Genomic DNA, 15,016 nt, shown 5'->3' on the forward strand with positions numbered 1-15,016 from the left:
ATGCCCACTGACAGCATTTCCAGCCCCAGCCCTGTGATAAGCGTTACTGGCCCAGATTTGTTCCTTTGGATCTTGCACTACGTTTTGATTAAGTCTTGATGTTGCCATCAGCTGGCAGTCAGCCCCAGCTCAGCAAAACATGTAGTCACATGTTTAACTTGAAGCTCGTGAGTTGCCCCATTGATTCCATGTGCTGCAATGCTTTGTTGGAGCCAGATTATTCTCCTTTCTGAAATGCCCTAATGTCTTCTGCTCCTGATGGTTTTCGCCTTTACACCTTAGGCTTTTTCAGGCTACGGTGCAGCAAACGTGCGCTTAGTAACTAAGGATGGGACGGACCAGGAGACAGAACAGGCAGCAGTGAGGGGCATGGGCGGGGTGGGAGGGCAGTGGAGCTCAGTGTGGGAGGGCAGAAGGTGCATTACCTGGCACCAGCCACCAGCCAGCACCTTGCTGGCCTTGTCCCCAATCACCTCCTGGCACAGGTAGTACAGCATCCGCACTCGTAGCAGCACCCTGGCAGACACACATCACAGGGTCAGAGAAAGCACTGAGCCCATGCTGGGGAGCAAGATGCCTGAGCCCCATCCCCAGTGGGGGGAGGGCAGCCCAGACCCCTAGGTCCCTTGTACTAGTGGGGTGGGTGTGTGTGAGCCGAATGCCTGGGCCCTTACTTGTACTACTGGTGAGTGTGTGCGTGTTGTGGGGAGCCCGGATGCCTGGGTCCGCAGTACCAGTGGCGTGTATGGGAGGGGGGAAGAGAAGGAGAGCTAGATGTCTGGGTCAGTTGCTTGTACTAGTGTTGAGTGTGCATGCTGCGAGGAGGGGGCCTGGACACCGGGATCCCTTACTTGCAGTAGTGGTGAGCGTGTACATGTTGTGGGAACCCCGATGCCTGGGTCCCCTGTACCAGTGGAGAGAGTGTGTGTGTGTGTGTGTGTGTGTGTGTGTGTGTGTGTGTGTGTGTGTGTGTGTGTTGGGAGGAGCCCAGAGTTCTGGGTCCTTTACTTGTTGCATTGGTGCTTGGGGGATCGTCGCATTGTAGTGCCCCAGCTGGAAATGAAAAGACTGGCCCAGAAAGCCCAGACCCAGGGCAGAGCTGAGCCAGCTGATAAGGATGTGACAAGCCCTCACCTGAGGTCTGGGTGGGGCTGGAGAATGCAGACAGGGGTGGAGGGAGTAGTGGATTGATGGGGGATGGGTAAAGGGGAGACTAATGAATTGATGAGAATTGGTGGAAGGGGGCAGGCTGGTGTCTGAGCAGAGAGAATATGGAATTGAATTGATGGGTGTTTGGAGAAGGGGGAATGTAGCATTGATGGGTGTAGCGAGTGAAGTGGTTTGCAGGGCCCATCCACACCCATTGCTCCTCTGTTTCTGCCTGATGAAGTGAGGAGACCTCTCTGCCTGTGACACCCAGACACAGGTCCAAACTTGATGAGAGGAGTTGGAGCCTCCCCCTGAGGCCAGGGACTCCACCCAGCCAACCATCCACTCCCACCACATCTGTCTCTCACATGCCAGCAGAACTGAAACAGCTTGGGGGTTAATCACAGAAATGCAGGGCTGAAAGGGACCTCGAGAGGACATCAGGTCCAGCCCCCTGCACTAAGGAAGGACCAAATAAACCTAGCCCATTCTGGTCAGGTGTTTGTCCAACTTCTTCTTAAAAACCCCAATGATGGAGATTCCACAGCCTCCCTTGGAAGCCTGTTTAACTACCCTGATCGTTACAAAGCTTTTCCTAATATCTAACCTAAAGCTCCCTTGCTGAAGATTAAGCCTATTACTTGTCATCCTACTTTCAGTAGACAGAGAGATCAATTGATCCCCATCCCCTTTATAACAGCCTTTAACACATCTGAAGGCTGTTATCCAGTCCCTGCTCAGTCTTCTTTTCTCAAGACAAAATACCCCCATGTTTTTAAACTTTTCTCCTAGCTCAGGTTTTCTAAACCTTTCATCATTTTTGTTGCTGTCATGGTACAATTCCCCACTCTGAACCTTAGCGTCCAAAAAGATGAGGTACCAGCATGAATTCCTCTAAGCTCAATTACCAGCTTAGGACCTGTAGTGCTGCCACCAACCAGGAATTCCAATGCCTGGTACACTCTGGTCCTCCCAAAACCTTGCCCGGGGACCCCCAAGACCCAGACCCTCTGGATCTTAACACAAGGAAAGTAAACCCTTTCCCTCACCGTTGCCTCTCCCAGGCTTCCCCTCCCTGGGTTACCCTGGAAGATCACTGTGAGTCAAACTCCTTGAATCACAAGACAGAGAGGACAATTCACTTTCCTCCCTCCTTCTCTTTCCCCTTCCCAAACTCTTCCTGAGAGAAAGTAATCCTGGCACAGAGAGAAATTAGCCTCTCTCTCCCCCTTCCCTCCTTTCTCCCCACCAATTCCCTGGTGAATCCAGACCCAGGCTCCTGGGGTCTCACCAGAATAAAAAAACAATCAGGTTCTTAAACAGGAAAAGCTTTTAATTAAAGAAAGAAAAAAACAGTAACAATTATCTTTGTAAATAAAAAAAAAATGGAATAGGTACAGGGTCTTTCAGCTATAGACACTGGGAACTCCCTCCCAGCCTAAGTATACAAGTACAAATTAAAATCTTTTCAGCAAAATACACATCTGAACTCCTTCCAACCAAATACACATTTGCAAATAAAGAAAACAAACATAAGCCTAACTCGCTTTATCTACCTAGTACTCACTAGTCTGAACTTATAAGAGCCTGTATTGGAGAGATTGGAGAGAAACCTGATTGCACGTCTGATCCCTCTGAGCCCCCAGAGTGAACAACAACCAAAACTAACAGCATGACACAAAAACTTCCCTCCCTCAAGATTTGAAAGTATCCTGTCCTCTGATTGGTCCTCTGGTCAGGTGACAGCCAGGCTTACTGAACTTGTTAACCCTTTACAGTCAAAGAGATATAAAGTACTTCTGTGCTATTAACTTTTCTTATCTGTTTATGACAGTTGCTCTCCTCTGAACTCGCACCAATTTATCCACATCTTTCTGGACACAGAACTCCAGCTGAGGCCCCACCAGTGCCAAGTAGAGCTGAACAATTACATATGACACCCCCACAAACACATCCCAGAATGATATTAACCTTTCACAACTGCATCGTGTTGTTGATGCATATTTAGTTTGTCACCCATTGTAACCCCCAGATCTGTTTCTGCAGTGCTACCACCTGGCCAGTTATTCTCCATCTTGTAGTTGTACACTTGATTTTGCCATCCTAAGTCCAGTACTTTGCATTTGTCCTTGGTAAATCTCATCTTGATGATTTCACAAAAAATCTCCAATTTGTTAAGGTCCTTTTGAATTCAAAGCCAGTCCTCCAAAGGGGTAGCAATCCCTGCCAGCTTGGTGTCATCCGCAAATTTTATAAGCACCCTCTCCACTCCAGTATCCAAGTCATTAATGGAAAGATTGACTAGTACTACACTCAGTACTGGCCGCTGGGGAACCTTGGTAGATACCTGTCCATGGTGAAACATCTCAATTGCCATGAGTAGGAACCTGAATGCAGCATGTTCCAGGAGGGGGTGCAGGTGAAAGGGGGGGGATGACTGGTTCAAAGAGAGATGCTTTGTTCCTGCCCTCAGTAATGGGGAAAGTCCTCCACGGGCTGCATGTGGAGGGCAGACGTGGCCTCATCAAAGGGGGTCACATCACAGAGTAATGTGGGCTCGCCACGTGACACAACATGCACTGTACCACATGGACTCGCAAAACAGGTATTCGTTCCCATGGCTCCTGGCCCAGCATGTCCAGATTCTCCCCACTGCACCTCCCAGATTGTTAGATCCTACACCCCCAAAGGGGTAATCACCACTCACAGCCCCAGTGGGAATTCCTGCAGGGAGGGTATCTCTCCAGTGTGTGGGGAGGTGTTCTGGCCTTTTTCTGGAAGGGGTGACAAAGGCTCCCTGGGATGTATAAACGTCACAGTGTAGCAGCCACAAAGGGCTACTTCCCCAGCTGTGACTAAGTGGCAGACTGGCAACAGCTGGGATAAAAGGCCAGGGCACAGACAGAGAGACGGGTCACTTGCTGGAGGATTCTCTGCAGCCTGAGTCTTCAAACCACACTTCGAGGACTTCAATAACTCAGACATAGGTTAGGGGTTTGTTACAAGAGTGGGAGGTGAGATTCTGTGGCCTGCGTTGTGCAGGAGGTCAGACTAGATGATCATAATGGTCCCTTCTGACCTTAAAGTCTATGAGTAAGTGGCTGCTAGCAGCTATGGAAAGGAGTCAGCAGGTGCTGGGCCAAGGGCCAGAGGCTGGTCCTGGGGAGTGAAGGTAGGACTGCAGGGCACTAACAAAGGGGACATTTCTTTCCCTCCCACCCTATACAGTGCTGGGGAGCAGACCAGCCTTCCGAGTGCTTGCACTGTCAGATCTTGGAGAGACTCTTCTATAGGGTCAAGGAGCAGGTGCCTGGGCTCTTAATGAACTGGGGTATCGTCATAAAGGCAGGCAAAGAATATATGGGACGGAGGGACCGAGTCAATTGTCCAAGATCTCAGTGTCAGAGCCAGGATTAGAACTTCTGGATCCTAAGCTCTAAACACCAGACCACGCTGCCTCTGCACTTGTATTGCAGGGGGTCTGCTTGTCACCCCCTTCCAGCATGTTCCTCACTCTCTCCTATTAGCTACAGTTCATACCCAGGCTTAGCTCCTCTTGGCATACTGCCAGCCACCAGGTGTGATGACCACCCCGCCCCCCTGCCCTGCTCAGCAAACTCCCTTTCCAAGTGTCCCCTTTGCATCTTACCACCCAGCCGCAGTCGTAGCCCCCAGCTCTGCCCTGGCATGGCTGTCCTGTCCACTGCACCTGGGGATGGTTCTGGCCCCACAGCAGCCACACAAGCACACCAGGCTCCCTGCAGTGCAGAGTTCATGGTAGGGAGCCACCTCATGGATACCAGAGGTTAGGGGCCTGCAGTGCTGCAGGGGCAAGAAGTGATAGGCAATTTGTCCCAGGACTTATGTCCTGAGCTGTCCTGGAAGGCTCTGTGATGTAGCTACCACTTGGACTGAGTGGCACCCCCACCACCACCCATACACACACGCTGAATCTCATGCCTGGGGATCGTGTAACAAGGAGACACCAGCCAGTTCCCTTTATGTCTGTCACAACCTCTGAGACCTGCCCCATGGATGCTCTGCTAGCTGGGGCTGGGTGGCAGGTCACTAGCTTTGTCCCAGGGAAATCGGTGAGGAGGATTCCCCCCTTCCTCCCACTATCCTCTGTGGGTGCTTTAAACAAACTGGCCCTTGGCCAGCACCCCCTTCAAAGGGACACACAGGGGACACAGAGGCTCCCATACTTTTGTCTTCCTTTTGCCACAGCCCTGCAGGGAATACATCACATCTCTCTATGTGAGACAGATGCACGTATATCCATCATTCTCTACAGAGATAGACAGACAGTCATTTACCTTTATTTGCTATTTTTCTCACTGTCTTTGATACTATGGGATAGTATTAAAATGGGAAAAAGCCAATGATGATTATGAAGGCGATTAGAGAGATACAATGTCAGATAGGAAACAGTTAGTAAGAAAGTTTCAGAGTTCACTTAAATAGCTGAAAGCTAAGAAATAAAAATGACGCAAGATGACAAAGTGCCAGGTTTAATTTTTAAAGCAAATTTTACTCAACATTTTCTACCGATGCCCAAGCAAATTTCCGTCTATGCAGGGCCCTTCCCTTCTATGATGACACTAAATACACGATGTCAAGTAACACACAGACTGAAACGATGTTAATGTCAGATTTGCCTTTTGGCCCCGCTCCCCTGGCCGGAGCCCTGCAAGCCTTCAGCACCGCACTCCCGGCCTGATCCCCGCAACCCCGCGGTCCCACTCCCTCGGCCGAGTGTGGCAAGTCCCACAGCCCCGCCACCCAGGCCGGAGCATGGAAATCCAAAGTGCTGCCCGGAGAGTACATGCCCCACGATCGGGCCCCGCACTGACTAAAGCTGGCCCTGGTACCGGAGCCGCAGGGTTGCGGGGCTCCGGCCGGGGTGGCGGGTCCGCAGGGCTTCGGCCAGGAGAGTGAGGCTGCAGGGTTGCGGGGCTCCGGCCGCAGTAGCAGGGCCACTGGACTTGCCGCACTCGGCCAGGGGAGCGTGACCGTGGGGTTGCGGGGCTCCGGCCAGGAAAGCGGTGCTGTGGGCTCTGGCCCGGGTAGCAGGGGAACGGGACTTGCCGCGCTCAACCTGGGGACCGCGGCATTGCGGGGCTCTGGCCGGCGTGGCAGGGCCACAGGGCTCTGGCCGGGGGAGCGGGGCCAAAAAGCAAAAGCTGACATTAACGTTGTTTCAGTCTGTGTGTTACTTGACATCGTGTATTCAGTGTCACCACAGAAGGGAAGGGCTCTGCATAGACGGAAATTTGCCTGGGCATAGGTATAAAATGTTAAGTAACATTTGCTTTAAAAATTAAACCTGGTGCTTTGTCATCTTGTGTCATCATTTTTAGCTTTTCTTAGCTTTCAGCTGTTTAAGTGAACTCTAAAACTTTCATACTGACTGTTCCCTATCTGACATTATATCTCTCTAATCTCCTTCCTAACCATCATTGGCTTTTTCCCATTTTAATACTATCCCATAGTATCAGAGACAGTGAGAAAAATAGCAAATAAAGGTAAATGACTATCTGTCTGTCTCTGTAGAGAATGATAGATATACATGCATCTGTCTCACACAGAGAGATGTGATGTATTCCCTGCAGCCAGGGCCGGCTTTAGGAAATGTGGGGCTCAATTCGAACAGTTTAGAGGGGCCCTGGCAGGGATGACTTAAAAAAAAACATGTAAAAAAACATGTGGGGCTTGTACTCACTGGACAGTCTTCGGGGGCACTTCGGCGACGGGTCCTTCACTCGCTCCAGGTCCTCGGGGGCACTGAAGGACCCGCTGCTCAAGGCCCAGAGCAAGTGAAGAATCCGCCACCAAAGTGTCACCGAAGACCCAGAGTGCCACCAGGTGAGTAAAAATTAAAAAGGTGCCTCTAGCCAGGGAAGGGATTCTCACTGTGCGAAGGCCCTCTTAGGTAGGAGGCCCAATTCGGGGGAATTGGTGGAATAGGCCTAAAGCCGGCCCTGTCCGCTACCACCGCCAGAGCTCGGAAATCCGAAGTGCTGCCCGGAAAGTACACGCCCCACGAATCAGGCATCGCACTGGCTAAAGCCGGCCCTGCCTCCCCTCACGACATGGCTGCTCACTGCAAGGGCCCGGAAGGTCAGCTCTGCCCTGATGTTGGTGCTGACATTATACAGCCTCTCCCTAGCCCTCATGGCTGCTGGGCCCCTGGTCAGTAGGTGAATGACAGAGCTCTGAGGAAACCTTAGAGCATTGCTGGAAGTGGTTTGGTGAACCGCTGTCTTCTGTACAAGTTACTCCTGACTCTATGGCCTCGCATGGTGCCAGGGGGAGCTGGGCTGGTGAAAGCCCCATCTTTTGGTGAACCACAGAGCTTTCATCTCATTCAAGATATTTAAGCCTGTCTAAATGTAAGCCTGTGACTCACTGGGCTTGAAATTCCATACATGTGTAAGTGCCCCACTGAACGGCCGGCCTTTGCTTTTTAAGACGCTCTGTATCCAGGGACTTCACAGAGGCAGGCATGTGTTGTGAGCAGCATTTTACAGGGCTGTGACCAGAACCCATGTTTCCGAGGCCGAGGCTTTCAAACACGGGTGCTCTGAAATCCATCCATAACCACCAACATAAGTGACCTGATTTTCAAAGCTTCTGAGCAGTCAACATGTCCCATTGGCTAGGTTTACTCTGTCCTGCCTCAGCACAGGGGGTCAGGCTTGCTGACCTCTCTCAGGATCCCTTCTGGTCTTGTGTTTCTGTGATTGTCTACAGTGGAAGCCATGGGGCTTTGGCACAATTGGCGACCCTGTCACTTATTTAGGTGCCTAAGGTTTTAGGAGCTGAATGTTAGTCCCCATTTTTGAAAATCTTGTTCAATATCTTTTGGATTCAAACTCAGGAAAAGCCTCTTCTAAGAAAAAATAATAGCTAGACAATAAGCTGCAAAGGGGACAGACCTGGGGAAAAAAAAACAAAAAAACCTGTTTGCGAAAGTTGGGGAAAATATTGAAAATGGTTTTGTTCCTGTGGGTTTTGAAATTGGCTTTTTCTAAATTTCCTCAGGCTTTTCTCATTGACATTGTTTCACTTTTAAAATTAGAATTTTCTAACGCACATTTTCAACACTTCATAATCCAAATGCCTCGGTTTTTATATCCTCAACAAAAAAATTTTTTTAAAGCATCATGTGACTAAGGTGACCAATCCAAACTGCAAATGATGAAACGAAACAAAATTCTTGAAAAATGGAAAATTCCAAGAAAATGAAACATTTTTGTAAACATTTATTTTTAAAGGCCATTTTATATATTATATTAAAAATGCTGTTAGAAAAACTACGACAGCTGTATTACAAGGGAGGTTGCAGTATTGCCATCAAAAGTTAATTAAGCATAGGCTAGACACTCATCTATTAGGGACCAGATGGTTTCATCACAGCCTTCTCTTCCACAGAGCAGCACATCACAGGAGCAAGTGATCACCAGGAAACTGGGAGGGACAGAGACTCCCTTGTGTAACAAAGGCTAATGATGGGGGTGTCATTTGGGACCCAGCGCTCTCCTAGCACTGGGGAATAAACGGTGCCATGAAGGCCGGTAATGATCCCATGAGGAAGTATAGGTGTAACAAAGATGTCAGAGCAGGAAATGTCAGGCGAGAAGCTGTACTTGGCCAAGGAGGGGAAACCCATTTTGCCTAATTTCAAGCCCACTCAGAGGTCACTGGGTCAGGAAGTTGAGCTGGAATGTGAGCGTTCTTGCTTCCACCTAGGAGGTCCTGCGCGGAAATGGGGAGAGAGAAAGGTCAGGGCTATAGACCATGTAAAAATGAGAGGGTAGACGCGAGGGTCTTCAAGCATCTTGCCCAGGTGGGTGAGTATCACTAGTCCCATGACAAGCCCCTGGAGTGCAAACTAGGCATTCCATGGGCTTAAATGACCAGCCCGCACTTCAATGAGGCTGCACCGCTTTGCAGCAGCTGAGGATTCCCCACCACCCAGTCAGGAGTTTGTTTCTCAAGCAAGTCTCTAGTGGAGTTTAAGCTGCAGGAAGAAAAGGTTCCAAGACTTAGCCTAGTGTTTGGGATCCCGAACGGAACATAGCAGTTCAAAGGGGCTGCAAAGCCTGCAGCTCGGTTATTTGTTTTCAGCGTGTTAGTGGTGAAAAGTCTGCCCTGGATTCGCAAGAGACGATGGAGTTCTGCATGGGACACTACTCCAGAGTCCTTCACCTGCAGCTCAAGAAATCCTCTTGCTATTGGCTCACTGCTGGACCTTTGCCAGGCTGTTCCAGCCCCAGCAATGGGATGTTTGTATAGACCACCTTACCTGAACGTGTGTGTAATCAGAGATGCCATCTTTCCTCTCCTTACACTTTAACATGAGCAATGGGTGCCCGACTGACAGCCCTGAGACTGAGCTTCCCTATTTCACTGCAGGCCGGCCAGGTCCAGCCAGGGCAGGGGCACTGCTAGCTTCCCCCACGCTGCCTGGCCTCCACCCTGACCTGCAGGGGCAGCGTGGGAAGGAGCTCAGGCTTGTTCTGGCAAGTTGGGGTGTGTTCTGTGACGAGGCCACCAGGACGTGTGCGGTCACGTCACACAGGCCAGCAAAGAACCAGCTGGGGGTAAAATCGTTCCTCAAGCCCAGGCTGAGCTGAACTTGAATCACAGACCTAGTGGCCAAAGGCCCCACAGCCAAGCACTCCCCTGTGCAATATGGATCTGGAGCCCTTGCCCTGAGCCTGGCCTTCCTCAGCGCAGCACCCTGCCCTTTGGTCCTCTGCTTAGCAGGGCTCCCCACAGAGGGGCAGAGGGACAGTGAGTGAGAAAGAGAGAGAGCAGGGAAGGCTTGTCTTAGTGTCCATCACAATCTGATGGTTCCAATGGCCACTTTGTCCTCAGAACCCACTCGCCAGGCCCCCGTGCAGCAGTCAGTGACGCCGCGTGGCCCTCGGGCAGGAGCACAGTAACACTGGGACTGGGGCTACTAGAGTATCACTGCTCTAGATGCTGCACAAACCCAGACTGAGACAATCCCCTGCCTCAGGGGGGTGATGAGCTGAAAAGGGCAGGCAGGTGGAAACCCTGGGGGGAAGTCATTTCGGTGAATTCTTGCTGCTGCCAACCACAGCAGAGTCCCAATGAGTGAACGTTGCCCAGTGGAATTTCCCAAGCTGGCTGCCTGCTGGGGTGGCCTGGCTTGGCCTCAGCATCAGGGTTGGCAGGTGTGGGTTGTAGTCTAAACTCTCAGCCCCTGTCTACACTAAGAAAATGACTGTGTGTCAGCACCGGGTCAGCAGCAAGCCTAGCCCAGGACACACGTACTGGAGAACTGGGGTTGCACGGCTGGTGCCACGGATCTCTGATACGTTGCTGAGCACAGTGTGGCCAGGCCCAGTCTGCACGTGTGCTGAACCATCACTGACCCCTGCTCTCAGCACAAGGTAACATTTCTAGTGTAGACCAAGCCCTGGTCATGGGCACACTGGAATACTCCCCTGGGATCTCTCCAGTCTCTCCTCTGCAGGAGCCGTCCCTGCCCTGGAGGGACATTGGGATGATCTCACAAGCTGCATGCATCTAAGCTACTTCCTTCCAAGCCCCAGCCAAGAGGAGCCCTGCTGCTGAGCAGAGGGCATTAATATGAGAAGGCTGGCTCCTCCTTCGCGTCTCTGCCGACAGAGGGGGCCCGGCCAGGGTTACTAATCTGAGTGTCGCTTTCAAGCAGGCCCTTTTGGTGGCATGGCAGAGGTTGGACTCGTTTCAAAGGTGGCTTCTCTTGAGTTGTGCCATATACACTGGCTCAGTCCCGGCTGCATGGCACCCCTCCGCTTCGGAGGCTCCAGCCCTGGTGTTCCTTTGCAGTTGGACATCGTCTTCTCTTGTCCAGAATGCAGGAGTCACAGCGCATTTGTGTGATCCTATCGCACCCACCCTGCCTGGCTTACCTTGGGCAGCCTATATGCTGGCAGGCTTCTTGGAAAGCCTTCAACATCACAGGCCCTGGCAATACCTGATGCATCCTCCGTAAGTGGTGGCATAACAGGGCGCTGAACTCACCTACCATCCACTAGGGGTTCCAGCATCATCCCTCCCGCAGGCAGGAGCTACTCTGCTGTTCGGCTGGGCCATCACTGCAGCCTCCCAGCACTTCCCAGAGAAACAGCTGTCCTCTTGGTCACCAGCAGGGACTGAACTGAGCCGAGAACATGGATGGCTACGGCTTGAGCTAAGGGACTAACCTTTTAGCTGGGAGCAATCCAAGACTGCAGTCTGCTGTGGCTGGGGGCACAGAGAGGGATTCACAATGCAGCAAACAGTGGGTTACACTTGCTAAACTAACTCTGATCCCTGGGGGATCAGCTGGCCCATCTGGCTGGCTCTGTTGCCTGGTGGGTCCCTCCAGCTCATTGTGTGTATTTACCTCCACTCCCATGTCCTGGCATCAGCCCCCTCCATTTGTCTGAGCATTAGGAGGGTGGAAATGCTCATGAGGTTACTGCTTTGTAGTGTTGTGCATCCCAAGCACCTGCCTGGGGGCAGGGGCTGCTAGCAAAAGACAGTGGTAGCAATAACCATGCTCATTCATTCGTCTTGGGGAGAGTTTGGGTCCTCCAGAAGCTAATGCCAGCCCCAAAAGAGTAGGTATGAGCAATTCAGAGGGCTGGCTAGGCAACTGTCCCAAACTGGTTTGGTGTGTTTAAACACGTTTAGGTGCCTTCAAACGGCTCCCAATTAATCCCATACATGCAAATATGCTCCTATGAATAATTAGTCCATGCACCAAGGGGACTATTGCATAGGAGATTCTTCCTCCCCACTCCTTCCCCCCCACCCCCAAGCAAGACCCGTCCAATTGCTGCTCCCTTCCTGGGTTCAGGACAGGCATGTTTCTGCTGGCTGCAAGAGAGTTTGAGCCACTAAACTCTCAAGGGTCAGTGCAGAATGGCACCCCAAAATGCCCCATGGGGCTTGATCTCTCAGCTGCTAAAGGGACACCTGGGGCCTAATCCTGCGCTGCCTGCTAGAGTCATGGAGTGTTGTGGATGTGCCAGGACCAGGCCCCTGCTTCCAGCTTTTCCCTGGTCTCTCTGTATCTCTAAGTTAATGTGGCTTTTCACTCCAGGCTGCGGCTTACAAGATTACCCAGACCCAGGATGCCATTCTCTCCATGACCAGTACAGCCTGGCTTCAGGGCATTAAAGCTACCCCGAAGGATCTAGCAGGGGCTGACATTCTCTTGTCTACACTCCTCCCTCCGCAAAGCCCAGCTGTCCCAGCAGCTTTATCCCCAGCAAACCCATCTGGAGAAGGGTGGTGCCTCCCCAGCACTTTGCCCCAAACTCTGATCAAAGTTCTTGGGCGGTTCATGCACGCTCAGTCCCCTTCCCCTCCCTCTCGCATCCTCCAGCTCCACGCCTCTCTCTGTGGTCCCAGGGACCGGCCGAGCCCAGGGGCTGCCCCATGATAAGCAGTCTGTTCTGGGGGGATTTCCAGTCGGACTCACTGGCAAGCTGCTCTGGGAGAGATTCCCGACCTAAAAGGTTCAGACCCAAGAGCTCCTGAGCTTTTTGGTGCTCCTATGGCTCTGCTACTGTGATCTCACTCCGTCTCTCCACTTCCTGGATTGCCTCTGTCCTGCCCATGTCTGGGCCCTCGTCTCCTGTGCCCTCTAAGCTCCCTGGGCTCCCCCCAAGCTTCCTCCTGGCACCCATCTCCTTTACTCACTCCCGACAGGTGATTCCACCTTCGCAGCCCCTTCCAGCCAGAAAGGCATCCAATCAATCCATGCTGAGCCCCTGGCCTCTTTGGGACTCTGGGACTTTCCTCCTTGGGAGTCTGACCCACCCAGAGTTCCATGCAAAGCCTACCCTGTGTGCCTCTGCTTACTGTATCATGTCAGCCTGTGGCTGCAGGCTGCTGGCCCTCTGAGGCAGGGACATGGTCTTGTTCAGCCCAGAGGCAGGGAAGGCCTAAGGGCTGGGACGGAGATGCATAGTCCAGAAGGGCCAAGGGAGCTGAGTATGAGAGGAGTTAGTTTTGATGGCACGGTATTGCCTCTTTTGAAGCCCCCATGGCCACTGCCTAAAGCAATGGCCCAGCCTGCTCATGGGTTCCTCTGTGGCTGGCCCAGCTCACATGCCCAGCACATGTGTGGGATGGCAGGTCAGGGCAGTTCAGAGCGGGACCTTGTTCTCCTCCAGCAAAGCTTTGAGAGAGGCATGGCACCTCCCTAGGGCCTGGCTTGCCAGCACGGGCTCCAGCCCTTGCCAAGGCGCTCGTTGATCAGCTCCCTTTGCAGCTGTATAAGCCGGGCTCCACCACAATCCCAGAAAGTACAAACTTTTCTCTGAGGCGATTACATTTTAAACCACACACACGCAATAAAGGCACAGCAACCAGTTGGATCAGCTCAGTGGGTGTCACCCGCTCCCAGACTGCACACACAGTTGCTGCACAGTTTGTTTCGTTGGCCCATCTGGCTGTGGAAGGGGAGATCTCCCTGGGACCTCGGTGGCGCTGGGCCACGGCGTGTGGGAGTTTGCCTCCGTCTGTCATTGGGAGAATGCTGCAGGGCACCATGCGCTCCAGGGCGGCAGGCACCGTATGTCTCCATGTCTATTCTTTCTCTCTCGGCTCCCTAGGTTAATAAGGCTGCAGGATTTTCTGACTCAGTCAGCTGGCTGCGGGGCTGCTCTGAGCCTATGTGGGTTGGGAGTGCTTTCAGGGCACCTGCAGCCCAGTGTAGGGGTGGGCAGGGTTTGAGGGCATCTCTTGGGGTAGAACTTGCAAGGTATGTTGGCCTCCCGACCCCTTTGCAGTGGCTGTGGGCTGGCACTGATGAGTCCCAGGTCAGGAAGCGAACAGGGCACGAGCTTTGGCGTGGTCACCAGAGTGGTCCTGCAGGTGACGGGTGACTGGAACAGAGGTGATGGGGGTGAGGGAGGGTGTCAAAGCAGTTGACTCCCTAAGGCAGTGGTCCCCAGTGCGGTGCCCGTGGGCACCATGGCGCCCGCCGGGACATTTATGTGCACCCGCCTACTGACAAGGAAGCGCTTCCGCCAGAAAACCCACCACCGAGGAGCGTGGCCACTGGACAACCAACCACCAAAATGCCACCGAGAAGTGGCAACACCAAGAAGCATCGCAGCCAAAAATGCCACTACTTCTCGGTGGTATTTTGGCAGCAGTGCTTCTTGATGACGCCGGTTCTCTGTGACATTTCGGTGGTGACATTTCTTGATGATGCTGCTTCTCGGCGGCATTTCGGTGGCTGGTCATCTGGCGCCCACCACACTCTTCTGGGAACATGACTATGCTATTGCAACAGAAAGATTGGGGACCACTGCCCTAAGGCAAGGGCTATTGTCACCTCCCGTGACTGGGTCCTAGGATGGTTGTGTGCAGCCCCATGGCTTTTGACTGAGCTGGTCCAGGCAAGTCATAAGAGTCCCAGCCAAGGCCCGGCTCACCCAGTAATTGTCCAGCTCTTTCAGGGCCTTGCAGCTGATTTTAAAGGGCCCGGTTGCTCCTCTCTGCGAGCAGCTACTGAAGAGAATCACTGTGAGTCCGTTGATGCTACTCAGGTGGGTGGCTGCTCATCAGTGTTGTAGCCCCCGGAGACGAGCCCAGCTTGTGTAGCTCAGGGGACAGACCTCTCCGCTGGGAGTCATGAGAGCTAGTTTCTGGTCCTGGCTCTGCTGCCAGACAGCTGGGTGTCCCTGGGCCAGTCGTGTCACTGCTCCTTGCCTCGGTTTCCTTAGGTGTGCAATAGCAATAATGACACTAAGCCCAACGAGTGTTGAGCTCTCGCTGTGTTGTGTTGTCACCAGCGGGTGAACAGAAAGGGGAGTCGGGAGAGAGTGCAGGTGCAGTGTGAGAGCTT

Source organism: Gopherus flavomarginatus, chromosome 5 (genome assembly GCF_025201925.1).
Source record: "Gopherus flavomarginatus isolate rGopFla2 chromosome 5, rGopFla2.mat.asm, whole genome shotgun sequence".
In the NCBI taxonomy this organism is placed as follows: domain Eukaryota; kingdom Metazoa; phylum Chordata; order Testudines; family Testudinidae; genus Gopherus; species Gopherus flavomarginatus.